Source organism: Camelus dromedarius, chromosome 3 (genome assembly GCF_036321535.1).
Source record: "Camelus dromedarius isolate mCamDro1 chromosome 3, mCamDro1.pat, whole genome shotgun sequence".
NCBI lineage: Eukaryota > Metazoa > Chordata > Mammalia > Artiodactyla > Camelidae > Camelus > Camelus dromedarius.
In genome coordinates, this window is record NC_087438.1 from 115456997 (window position 1) to 115468242 (window position 11246).

Here is an 11246-nt window from a genome sequence, read left to right on the forward strand (position 1 = left end):
CCTCTTGGGAATGAAGATTAGGAATGGAGATGACGGGGGTGGGTCAGAGGGCAAGCCTGGGGGCCCGCTCCCAAGTGCCCAGTAAGTGAGTCATCTTGAGTCAAACACAAGTCTGCTCCTGTGTGCTGGCCTTGCTCTGAGTGCTCACAGAAGCTCCCCAGAGGGGAGCTGTGTTTACCCTTCTTACAGGCGAGGAAACAAACACTTAACACCCACATAGGGTCAGCACTCAAGCCTCTAAGGCCTGCTGAGATCCTGGCTGCCTGACGCGAGTGAGCCCGCAGGAAAGAGGAGAGAGCTCACAGAGAGGACAGTGTGGGGAGAAGGGAGAATGTCTCAGGTTGTGGGGCGCAGTCTGGGTGAGCCAGGGCTCCTCAGGGTGCAGATACCAGCCGCAGACCCAGACCCACCCATTTATGCCCTATCTCGTAGAAAATGGGTTTCCTCTTGGAAGCAGCAGCTGCCTGCTAAGCTCACAGACTACCATTCTTACAATTGGCTTGTCCATGCAGGACGTTGCCTTGCCTGACACAGGAGGGTCACAGAGGGGACTGGAGCAATGGCTGGGCATGGGAGTGGGGTTGGGGGGTGAGGGGGAAATGCCCGGGGGACTCTTGTGTCCTGACCCCTCCAGCTTAACCCAAAATCAGGATTTGTCTGAACCTGAAGCCTCCCTTGCTTTGTGCCCTGGTTGGAGCATGCAGGTCATGAGGAAAGACATCTTTTTTGAGCCGACTCTGACCTCTGGGTCCTGTGAAGTAATCGCTCTGCCCTCCTGGCGTCACACGCTAGCCTGAAGCTGCTCACAGCACCACCCACTCCTGCTTGCTCAGCTCTCCCTTGTCACACTGCCCAGCACAAGAACATCAGCATGCATGGGTGGGGTCTCCCTGTTGCTCAGCTCTCACAGTCCGCAGTCCTCAGCATGGGTGGGGTCTCCCCATCACCCAGCCCTTCACTCTTAGCTAGACCTCACAGCATGGAGTCAGCTGGCCTGGCTGCAAACTGTACAAAAGAGCAAACGGGGATGTGATTTTCCTGGGGCTGCTGTGACAAAATACCACAAACTGGGGGGCTTGAAGCAACAGAATTTATGCTCTCACAATTCTGGAGGCCAGAATCTTGAAATCAAGGTGTCCGCAGGGCCCTGTTCCTTTCAGAGGCTCTAGGAGCGAATCCGTACTGCCTCTCCACCTTCTGGTGGCCTGAAGCCACATCTCTTCATTTCCACTGCATTTGTGTATCACCTCTTCCTCTTGTATGTCTGTCTCAAAATTCCATCTGCCTCTTTCTTATAAGGACACTTGTCAGTGGATTTAGCATCCACCAGATAATTCTATGTGATCTGCTCGTCTCAAGGTTCTTAATCTAACTGCATATGTAGAGGCACTTTTTCTAAGTAGGTCACATTTACAGGTTCCTGGAATTAGAGTTTGTACATATCTTTTGGGAAGCAACAATTCAGCCTGTTACAGTCTGCCCTCTGTTTGTCTCCAACTCACATCCATGCCACATACAAAATACACTCATCCCATCCCAACATCTCCACAAGTCTCAACCCATTCCATAACAGCTCTAAATCCAAAATCTCATCAGCTCCAGTCTCATGACTTGAATCATCTAAATCCCAGTATTGGAGACACTCTGGGTATGATCCATCCTGGGGCAAAGTTCCTCTCCATCTCTGACCTGGGAAACCAGAAAACAAATTTTCTGATTTCAAAACACAGTGGTAGGACAGGCATATGATACCAGTGATGGACTGTTCCTACTCCAAAGGGAGTTGGGGAATGGAAGTTAGGAAGGGTCACAAGAGTTACTGTTTCCTATCGGGCACATGAGGAGCTGGGAAGTTGATACTCCATTCTAACAAGTTAAAGGCTGAAGAAACTGAAAGTCAACAACTCTTCCTAGATCCATCAAGGAAGTGAGGTCACAGGGCAAACTTTCTAATTCATTCTATGAGGCCAGTTTTTCCTTAACACAAAACCAGGCAAAGGCATTCAAAGAAAAGAAAACTACAGACCAATATTTCTCATGACCATAGATGCAAAAATCGTCAACAAAATATTAGCAAATCAACAGTACATAAATTGATTTCACACAATGGCCAAGTGGGATTTATCCCATTTTTGCAAGACTGGTTCAACATTCAAAATTCAATCAATATAATCCATCACATCAACAGACTAAAGAAGAAAAATCACATGATCATATCAATAGCCGTAGAAAAAGCATGTGACAAAATCCAATGCCCATTCATGATAAAAACTCCCAGCAAACTAGGAACAGAGGGAAACTTCCTCAATTTCATAAGGAACATCTACAAAAAAATCGACTGCAAATATCATATTTAATGGTGAGAAACTAGAAGCTTTGCTGCTATGATCAGGAAGAAGGCAAAGGTGTTCCTTCTCACTATTCCTTTTGAACATTGTACCGAAAGTCCTAGCTAAAGCAATAAGACAAGAAAAGGAAATAAAATGTACACTGTATGGGAAGAGAAAAATGAAACTGTTTTTGCTTGCAGATGATATGATTGTCTATGTAGAAAATCTGAAAGAACTGATGTCCCCTCTGCAAAAAAACTGCCAGAACTAATAGACAATTATAGCAAGGTTGCAGGATACAGTGTTAATATACAAAAGCGAATCACTTTCCTATGTACCACCAATGAACATACGGCACTTGAAATTAAAAACACAATGTCATTTATATTAGCACCCCTCCCCCAGATGAAATATTTAGGTAAAAAGCTAACAAAATATGTACAAGATCTATAGGAGAAAAACTACAAAAACTGATGAAGGAAATCAAAGAGGAGCTAAATAGAGATTTGGCATCCACAGATAGGAAGACTCAATATTGTCAAGATGTCAGTACTTCCCAACTTGATCTATAAATTCAATGCAATTCCAAAGCCCTAGTAAGTCATTCTGTGGCTATCAACAAACTGATTCTAAAGTCCGTATAGAGACGCAAAAGACCAAGAATGGGTGACTCAGTATTGAATGAGAACAGAGTCAAAGGACCGACGTAACTTGACTTCAAGACTACTATAATGCTGTAGTACTCAAGACAGTGTGGCACTGGTAAAAGAGTAGACAAATGAGTAAAAGAGAATTGAAAGCCCAGAAACAGAGAGTCATACGAATGTAGTCATCAGATCTTTGACAAAAGGGCAAATGGCAATACAGTGGAGCAAATAAAGTCTTCTCAAGAAATGGTCCAAGAACAACTGGATATCCACATACCTCTCGCCACCAAAAAAAATGAATCTTACATCTTTCAGAAAAGTTAACTCAAAACTGATCATAAACCTAAATGGAAAAGATGCAACTATACCTGGAAGATAACACAGGAGAAAACCTAGACGACCTTGGGCGTAGTGTTGCCTTTTTAGATACAACAACAACGTCATGATACATGAAAGAAAGAACTGATAAAGTAGACGTCATTAAAATCTAAAATTTCTGCTCTGTGAAAGGCAATGTAAAGAGAATGAGAAGCCAAGCCACAGACTAGGAGAAAATATTTGCAAGAGACATACCTGATAAATGACTGTTGTCCAAAGCACTGAGTGAACTGTGGTATAGCTAGACAATGGAATGTCATTCAGCACTAAAAAGAAATGAGCTGTCAAGTCATGACAAGACATGAAAGAGACATGAATGTGTATTACTAAGTGAAAGAAAACAATCTGAGAAGGCTGCATACTATATGATTCCAACTCTATGATGTTCTGGAAAGGGCAAGACTGTGGAGACAGAAAAAAAGACGAATGGTTTCCAGGGACTGGGAGGGGAGAGAGAGATGCATAGGCAAAGCACGAGATTTTTAGGGCAGTGAATCTACTATAATAGTGGATACATCTGTCAAAACCCATAGAATATAGAGCATCAAGTGAACCAGTATGGAGATTCCTCGAAAGACTAAAAATAGACTTACCATATGACCCAGTAATCCTGCTCCTGGGCATATATCCAGACGGAACCCTACTTCAAAAAGACACCTGCACCCCAATGTTCATAGCAGCACTATTTACAATAGCCAAGACATGGAAACAGCCTAAATGTTCTTTGACAGATGACTGGATAAAGAAGTTGTGGTATATTTATACAACGGAATACTATTCAGCTGTAAAAAATGACAACATAACGCCATTTGCAGCAACATGGATGCTCCTGGAGAATGTCATTCTAAGTGAAGTAAGCTAGAAAGAGAAAGAAAAATACCATATGAGATTGCTTATATGTGGAATCTAATAAAAAGAAAAGAAAAGAAAAAGACAAATGAACATAAATACAAAACAGAAACAGACTCATAGACATAGAATACAAACTTGTGGTTGCCATGGGGGAGGAGGGTGGGAAGGGAGAGACTGGGAGTTCAAAATTTGTAGATACTGACAGGTATATATAGAATAGATAAACAAGATTATACTGTACAGCACAGGGAAATATATACAAGATCTGTGGTAGCTCACAGTGAAAAAGAATGTGGCAATGAATATGTGTATGTTCATGTATGACTGAAAAATTGTGCTCTACACTGGAAATTAACACAACATTGTAAACTGACTATAACTCAGTAAAATAAAATTAAAAAAAAAAAGTGAACCCTAATGTAAGCTATGGACTTTGGGCGACAATGATGTGTCAATGTAGGCGTATCAATTATAACATACGTACCCCTCTGTTGTGGGATTTTGATAGTGGCGAGACACTGTGGGGAGAGGGCATACCTTCTCTGTACTTCACGCTCAATTTTGCTGTGAACCTGAAACTGCTCTAAGAAAGAAAAATTACTTTAAAAAAAAAATAGGAAGGGAAGGAGAGAGGGAAGAAGGAAGGAAGGAAAGAAAGGAGTCTCTGGTCCAAGCAATACCAAAATCCAGCAGGGCAAATTCTGTTCAGTTTCAAGACCTGAGAATAATCCTCTGTGATTCAAGGCTTTGCCCTCTGGGCCCAAGACTCCACTCTTGGAGTCATTCTTTCTCTTGAAGGACAGAACATGTCAGCAACTCATTAACTATCAGCCTGTTTCCTGCCTGTAGGATTTCAGAAGTCCAAGAGCCCTTTCTCACTCTGTCTCTTTCTGTCTAAACTGGCAGTGTTTCTGCTGATTAACATTCTCCCAAAAACTTGTGGGTCTCCTGTGTTTGTCACGGAGATCCACACCATCAGACAAGAAGGTCCTCCATAGATCTTTCCTGGGTAACCCCATCTCTAGGCTGGTTTCTGCTGAGATGGCTGAGTGCGTCCATGAGACACACCCTCAGTCTCTTCAGCCACACTGTTGGCTTTCTCACCAGTGCACACTTTGCTAACCACGAATCTCCCAATGGTAGCATCTTTTGCTATCTGAACAGGCTGAGAATTTCCCAAATCCTCAATTTCTGTCTTCCCTCTCAAATGTTACTTACACATGGCAAGGGAAACCAGGATACACCTTCAAAACCTTGCTTAGAAATCTCCTCTTGTTTGTTTACAAGTTCTGTGTAGAACACAGTCCGGCTGAGTTCTCTGCCACTTTACAAGTTTGCTCCAGTTTCCAATAACATGTTACTCATTTCCTTCTGGGCACTCGCTGGCAGAGGTTTGCACATCCATATTTATACCATAGTCTCTCCAAGGCAGTTTAGGCTGCTTCTATCATGGGTCTCAAAACTTTTCAAGCCACTACCTAATTCTAAAGCCACTTCCATATTTGCAAGCATCTATTGAATGGCACCCCACCCCCGGGTAATAACATCTCTATTCGTTTCCTGGGGCCACCATAACAAAGGACCACAAACTGGGTGGCTTGAAACAACAGAAATTCACTCTCTTACAGGTTTGGAGGCCAGAATTCTGAAATCATGGTGTTGGCTGGGCTGCATCTTCATCTGGGCTCATCTGGGGCTCTTCCAAGTGTATCCAGGTTGTTGGCAGAACTGAGCTCCCTGCAGCCATGAGACTGAGGTCCCCAATTCCTTTCTGGCTGTCAGCTGGGCCGCTCTGAGCCCTTTTGGGTCACCCCTGTTCCTTGCCCCATGGCTCCCTCCATCTTTACACTAGCAGCTGCCGGCCAAATCCTTCGCATGCTGTGAATCTAGGCCCCCCTTCTGCAGCTAGCTGGAGAAAACTGCTTTTAAAGGGAGTCATGTGATTAGGTCAGGCCCACCTGGATATCTCCCTGTCTTAAGGTCCCCTGATCTGGGACCTTGATTCTGTTGGCAAAATCCCTTTGCAGCAGTACCTTATTAGCACTTGATTAAATAACTGGGAGAGACCGTGTGTACACCAAGGCAGGAATTTTGAGGGTATCTTAGGATCTGCCCCTCCCTGTTTTCAGCATCGCAGGAAAGCTGTGACCAGAGGGAGCCCTAGGCAGGCCCAGAGGTGATGCCGGAGCCCGTGTTAGGGTCTGGCTGCATCAGCTATAACCTCCTGTGGCTGGGCTCCTCCACCCTTCCAGTGAGGCCCACCAGGGATCAAGGGAGTACCATTTGTACCCAAAGGGCATGCCTGGCACACAGTTGGCACCAAACCCCATTTAGGGTCGTGATTGCATAAGGTCCAGTTGGGTGGTATAGGGGAGGACCCCTGAGGAGTGTGCGGCTGGGAGAAGTTACTTTTTATTGCCCTAGACTTTGAAGCCCCCAGCTTGGGGGTGTCCCTGAGCAGGGGAGTATCTCATGGAGTGATGGGAACGAAGAAGCAAAAAGCAGAAGGCCTGGGACAGGGTCCTGGGGAGAGGAAGGCGTGGGAGGTCCTAGGGCCCCTTCCTGTAAGGAGGGCCCCATGCCCGGGACAGGTAAGGTCCCCCAGGAAGATGTCAACTGTCCCTGTGGAAGGACTCCATGCTTGGCACCCACCTCTGACCAGTCTCTTTCAGAAAGAGGGCCGGGCACTTTGTGCATTTGTATGGCTGAATTCGCTGTATGTGCTGGGCATGACTAAATCCCCGTCTCTCACCAAAAGCAGATGTTTATCTCCAGATGCCATCCCAGCGAGCACATAGCCTGAATAAATAAATAAATTACGCTGCAATTTCAGAGGAAAGCATGCCTGTCAGTATTGGCTTTCGTGATTTTCAAGGGAGAAAGTTCCAAAACAAAAATCTGCTTAGATTTGGGAATGATACCTCCTCCAAAGCTTAATTCTTTCCTTATGTTTAGAGTCTGATAAAAATGAGATACAGATTGAGGCTCGTTTTAATACAGCCCTGCTATCGGGATGGTGCTGAAACGATCAAGATACATTTTGTGCAGAAAGAAGTATTCTGCTCATTCATTTGTTGAGCACGCTGGCTTCTGAGTGTGGAGATGCCTGGGCCCCACCCTCAGAACCCCACCCTCAGAAGCCCACACTCCAGCCCCCCGGGAAGGTGTGAGAGTAAGTTGCTCGCCTCAGCGAGGCAGAAGGGGCTGGGCGGCATGGGCCAGGCAGTAGTCAGAGAGCAGGGGATTGGCTCCTGGATGGGCCCGGTCCAGAGCTCAGGTGGCATCTCCCGGCAGCTAAAATCTGAAGTGTATGGAAGGCGGGAAGAGGGTGGACTCTGAGCGGTCTCCCTTTATGAGAGGGGTCTTCAGTAAGCACCAGGGCCAGGGGAGCAAAAGACCCGCACCCTCCAGACACCAGGCCTAGGCAGGGAGACACGGCGAAGCCCCAGGGGGGTTTCTGGGAACAATAAGTGAGGTGATACAGCGGTACCGGCACACGCGGTGTCGCCTCCCAGACAAGCACGTCTGCATGCAGGCTGCCCACAGCCTCGGCAACCTTCAGCTGACCTTGGGAGGCTGCCAGCCCCTTGCTGAGGCTCCCACCTTCCAAGCAGATCTGTGGCCTCTTCACTCCCTAACCTCCTGCTCCTCAGCCCTTGGTCCCCAGGATTTGCACAGGAGACTGACCAGGAGCCCTGTCCAGGGCTGGCCTCTTTCCCTCCCAAGTCCAGGGCTAGGTTTGGTCAGGGGACACATGCCTGGGGCTATTCAAGGGCACAGTGGGACCAGCCTTGTGAGATAGAAGACGGAGGGCTGGTCTGGCTTCAGAACAGAGGATCCAGTCAGAGAGAATGTTCTGACCAGTAGCTCACCAGGCTCCCTTGGTGCTGTTGTGGGCTAGGAGCCTGGCCCAGGGTGTCCAGTTCCAGGACTAGGAGTTCTGCCTCCTGATGGGTGAGTCCACCCATGTCCTGTTCTGTTGTCGGGAAGTACCCCCATACCCTCCGCAAGATGCTATGCAGCCCTAGGCAGGGATGGTTCTGAGGCTGTCAGCTCCAAACTCTCTCCACCCACAGGACATTAGTTATAGGGCCTGAATTAGGAGATGTGAGTATTATCAGCCAGGATAGTTAAAGGAATGGTGTTCCTTTGGGTGGCGTGCCAAAGCCACTTAGCTGCCACTACTCTCAGCTGCACATTGGCATCTTTTAGGGAGATGGAAACCTGTGTCTGGGCAGAAGTGTTGCCATCTCAGCAGGACTTGAGTTTGGTCTCCATGTGTGTGATCAACCTTGCTCCTTGCCCACTCCAGTCCAGCATATGGTGCATATGCTGTGTGGGCTCTGGCTTCCCATCCAAGTATGCGGACTTGTCATGCAATGTTGAAGTCTTCCTTTTGGTGACAGCCAGGTTGTACTGGAACTAGGAGTCATCATTCCCTTTTTCATTCTCTGTGCACTCCCTATGCAACAGTTAATTAGCACCACCTCAGGACCGAGCACAACAGTGAATCCTTGTACTGCATCATGCCATCTGAGTGGCCCATCAGTGTAAGTCACGGGTCACAGCAAGCAGTAACTATGGAAGGCCAGCAATCTGTGTCCTACCCACTGGACACTAAATAGAGTTGCTTTCACCAGGTTTTTGTGACACTATATGAACTTCTTACTCTTCTCCCGGTCTTCTGCCTCAGCCACAGGTCCTGGACATTTCACACCCCAAGGAGGAGCTTCCCAGGATGTGAGACTTTGGCACGAACACGAGGAAGGTGCTTCCAAATCCTGGGACCTGAGGGACCTTAATGAATGTAGGGTCCACGTGGTCTCCCCGGCTGGAGAGGCACAGCAATAAAGAAATTCATCAGCCAAAGTGGCTTCACAGTGTTAAACCTCCCACCTGTGTTGCTCAAATAAGCAAGGCACACGGATCCTTGGTGGGGGCATCCTATACTAGTTTCCTGTGCTCTCCCAGCTCCACTCCAGCAGCTTCCTCCCTCCGTGGGAGAGGGACCACATGCTCATCAGAGGGCTCCAAGGGCTGGCTGGGAAGGGCATGGGACGCACACAGCTGCGGGGCTCCCTTCGGCTCATTGGCTGCTAGCTTTGAGGGGCCCACGTGACAGGGGCCCTGTTCCTGATGCACTGCCCACAGAAACTTGGGGTGAGCTCTGGCCTCTGGAAGGGCTGAGGAGGCTGGATCAGACATGGGATTTCTCCTGGAAGGTCAGGAACTGTGGTGCCCCAAGGTCTCTGCGGGGCAGCAGGAGTCCATGTTCCCCAGTATTGCCCCACCCTCCTGCCGCCCAGGGTAGGGTGCCACGCCTAGCTGGCCAGGCTTTTGGCACCTGGGAGGGGGGAACGTGCAATGAGACAGCTACACCAGCTCACCCAGGCCGAGGCTCCAGATGGGGATGGTGGCTTCCGCAGGTGGACCCATAGCCAGCTTCCCACCCCAAGGGGCAGAATCACCCTCACAGCCTCATCTCTCAGCCCCACCCTCCCTGAGTGCGGTCAGTTCCTCCCCGGTTGCTGTTGGTCCCACTCCCCACTGCAGTGTATGTGGTGCCTTGTCGCAGCCACAAGGAGGCTTTGGGCCAGCTTTCCACTGAGGAAAGGGAGGCTGCTGTCCATCCTCCCTTCCTGAGCCTGGCTCATCTTATCCTGTAGTGACGGATGACACTGCACAGGGCTGAGGGAGAGGCCGCTGAGGAGGATTTAGGATGAAGTGAGGCCCCTGGTTTAATCCCCATCACCTGACTGAGGGGAACAGAAGTTGAGGCCAGAGGGAGAATGTTGCATCCCCTAGGCTGCCAGGGGCCCCGAAACATACAGTCTTACCCTGAGACGGAGCACAGGGCAGACAATTTCTGAGTCCACCCTCTGGGAAGAACTATCCTGCCCAGGAGATCAGTCATTTCTCCCCAACTCCAGTCCTGTGTTTTCAGGTCTTTGCTGAAGGATGACAAATAAGTTTCAAAAAGTTTAAGGAAATCAAGATTTTAAAGTAGAAAAATTCACAAGCACAGAATCTGCAAATAAGGAGGATCCACTATAATTAATGAAAATGCCAATCAATTAATTAATGGTTTGTGTTTACTTTCTCTAAAAAAGGATTGTGCTGGCTTAAAATAAAAATACTGTATATGCCAAAAAAAAAAAAAAAACAAAAAAAACTATCAGCCAATATCGTTGATGAGCATAGATGCAAAAATCCTCAACAAAATATTAGCAAACAGAATCCAACCGCACATAAAAAAGATCAAACACCATGATCAAGTTGGGTTCATCCCAGGGACACAAAGATGGTTCAACATATGCAAAGTAATCAAGGTAATACCACACACCAAGAGAAAGGACTAAAATTACATGATCATCTCAATAGATGCAGAAAAAGCATTTGATAAAATTCAACATCCAATTATGATAAAAGCTCTAACCCAAGAGGGTATAGAAATTAAAGATGACTTAAAGCAATGGAAAGATATCCCGTGTTCTTGGATTGGAAGAATTAATATTGTTAAAATGGCCATACTACCTAAATCAATCTACAAAATTAATGTGATCCCTATCAAATTACCCAGGACATTTTTCACAGAACTGGAACAAATAATCCTAAAATTTGTACGGAATCACAAAAGACCCAGAATTGCCAAAGCAATACTGAAGAAAAAGAATGAAGCTGGAGGAATAACCCTCCTAGACTTCAGATAATACTATAGAGCTACATAATCAAAACAGCATGATGTTGGTACAAAAACAGACATATGGATCGATGGAACTGAATAGAGAGCCCAGCAATAAATCCACAAACTTTTGGTCTATCAATCTTTGACGAAGGAGGCAAGAATATACAATGGAGTAAAGTCAGTCTCTTCAGCAAATAGTGTTGGGAAAACTGGACAGCTGCATGTAAATCAATGAAGTTAGAACAGTCCCTCACACCATAGACAAAAATAAACTCAAATGGCTTAAAGACTTAAAATAAGACAAGACACTATAAACCTCTTATAAGAAAACATAGGCAAAACATTATCTGATAT

At 46.7% G+C, this 11246-nt stretch overlaps 1 protein-coding gene across 1 annotated transcript in view; it reads left to right on the forward strand.

Annotated features, from left to right (window-relative positions):
- Positions 1-9016, forward strand: part of SNAP47 (synaptosome associated protein 47) — an 85709-nt gene extending 76693 nt beyond the window's left edge. The window contains exon 6 of the mRNA XM_010985378.3: positions 8901-9016. The gene's annotated coding sequence lies outside the window, so the exon portion shown is untranslated. The remainder of the gene's footprint in view (positions 1-8900) is intronic.
- Positions 9017-11246: the final 2230 nt, after the last annotated feature.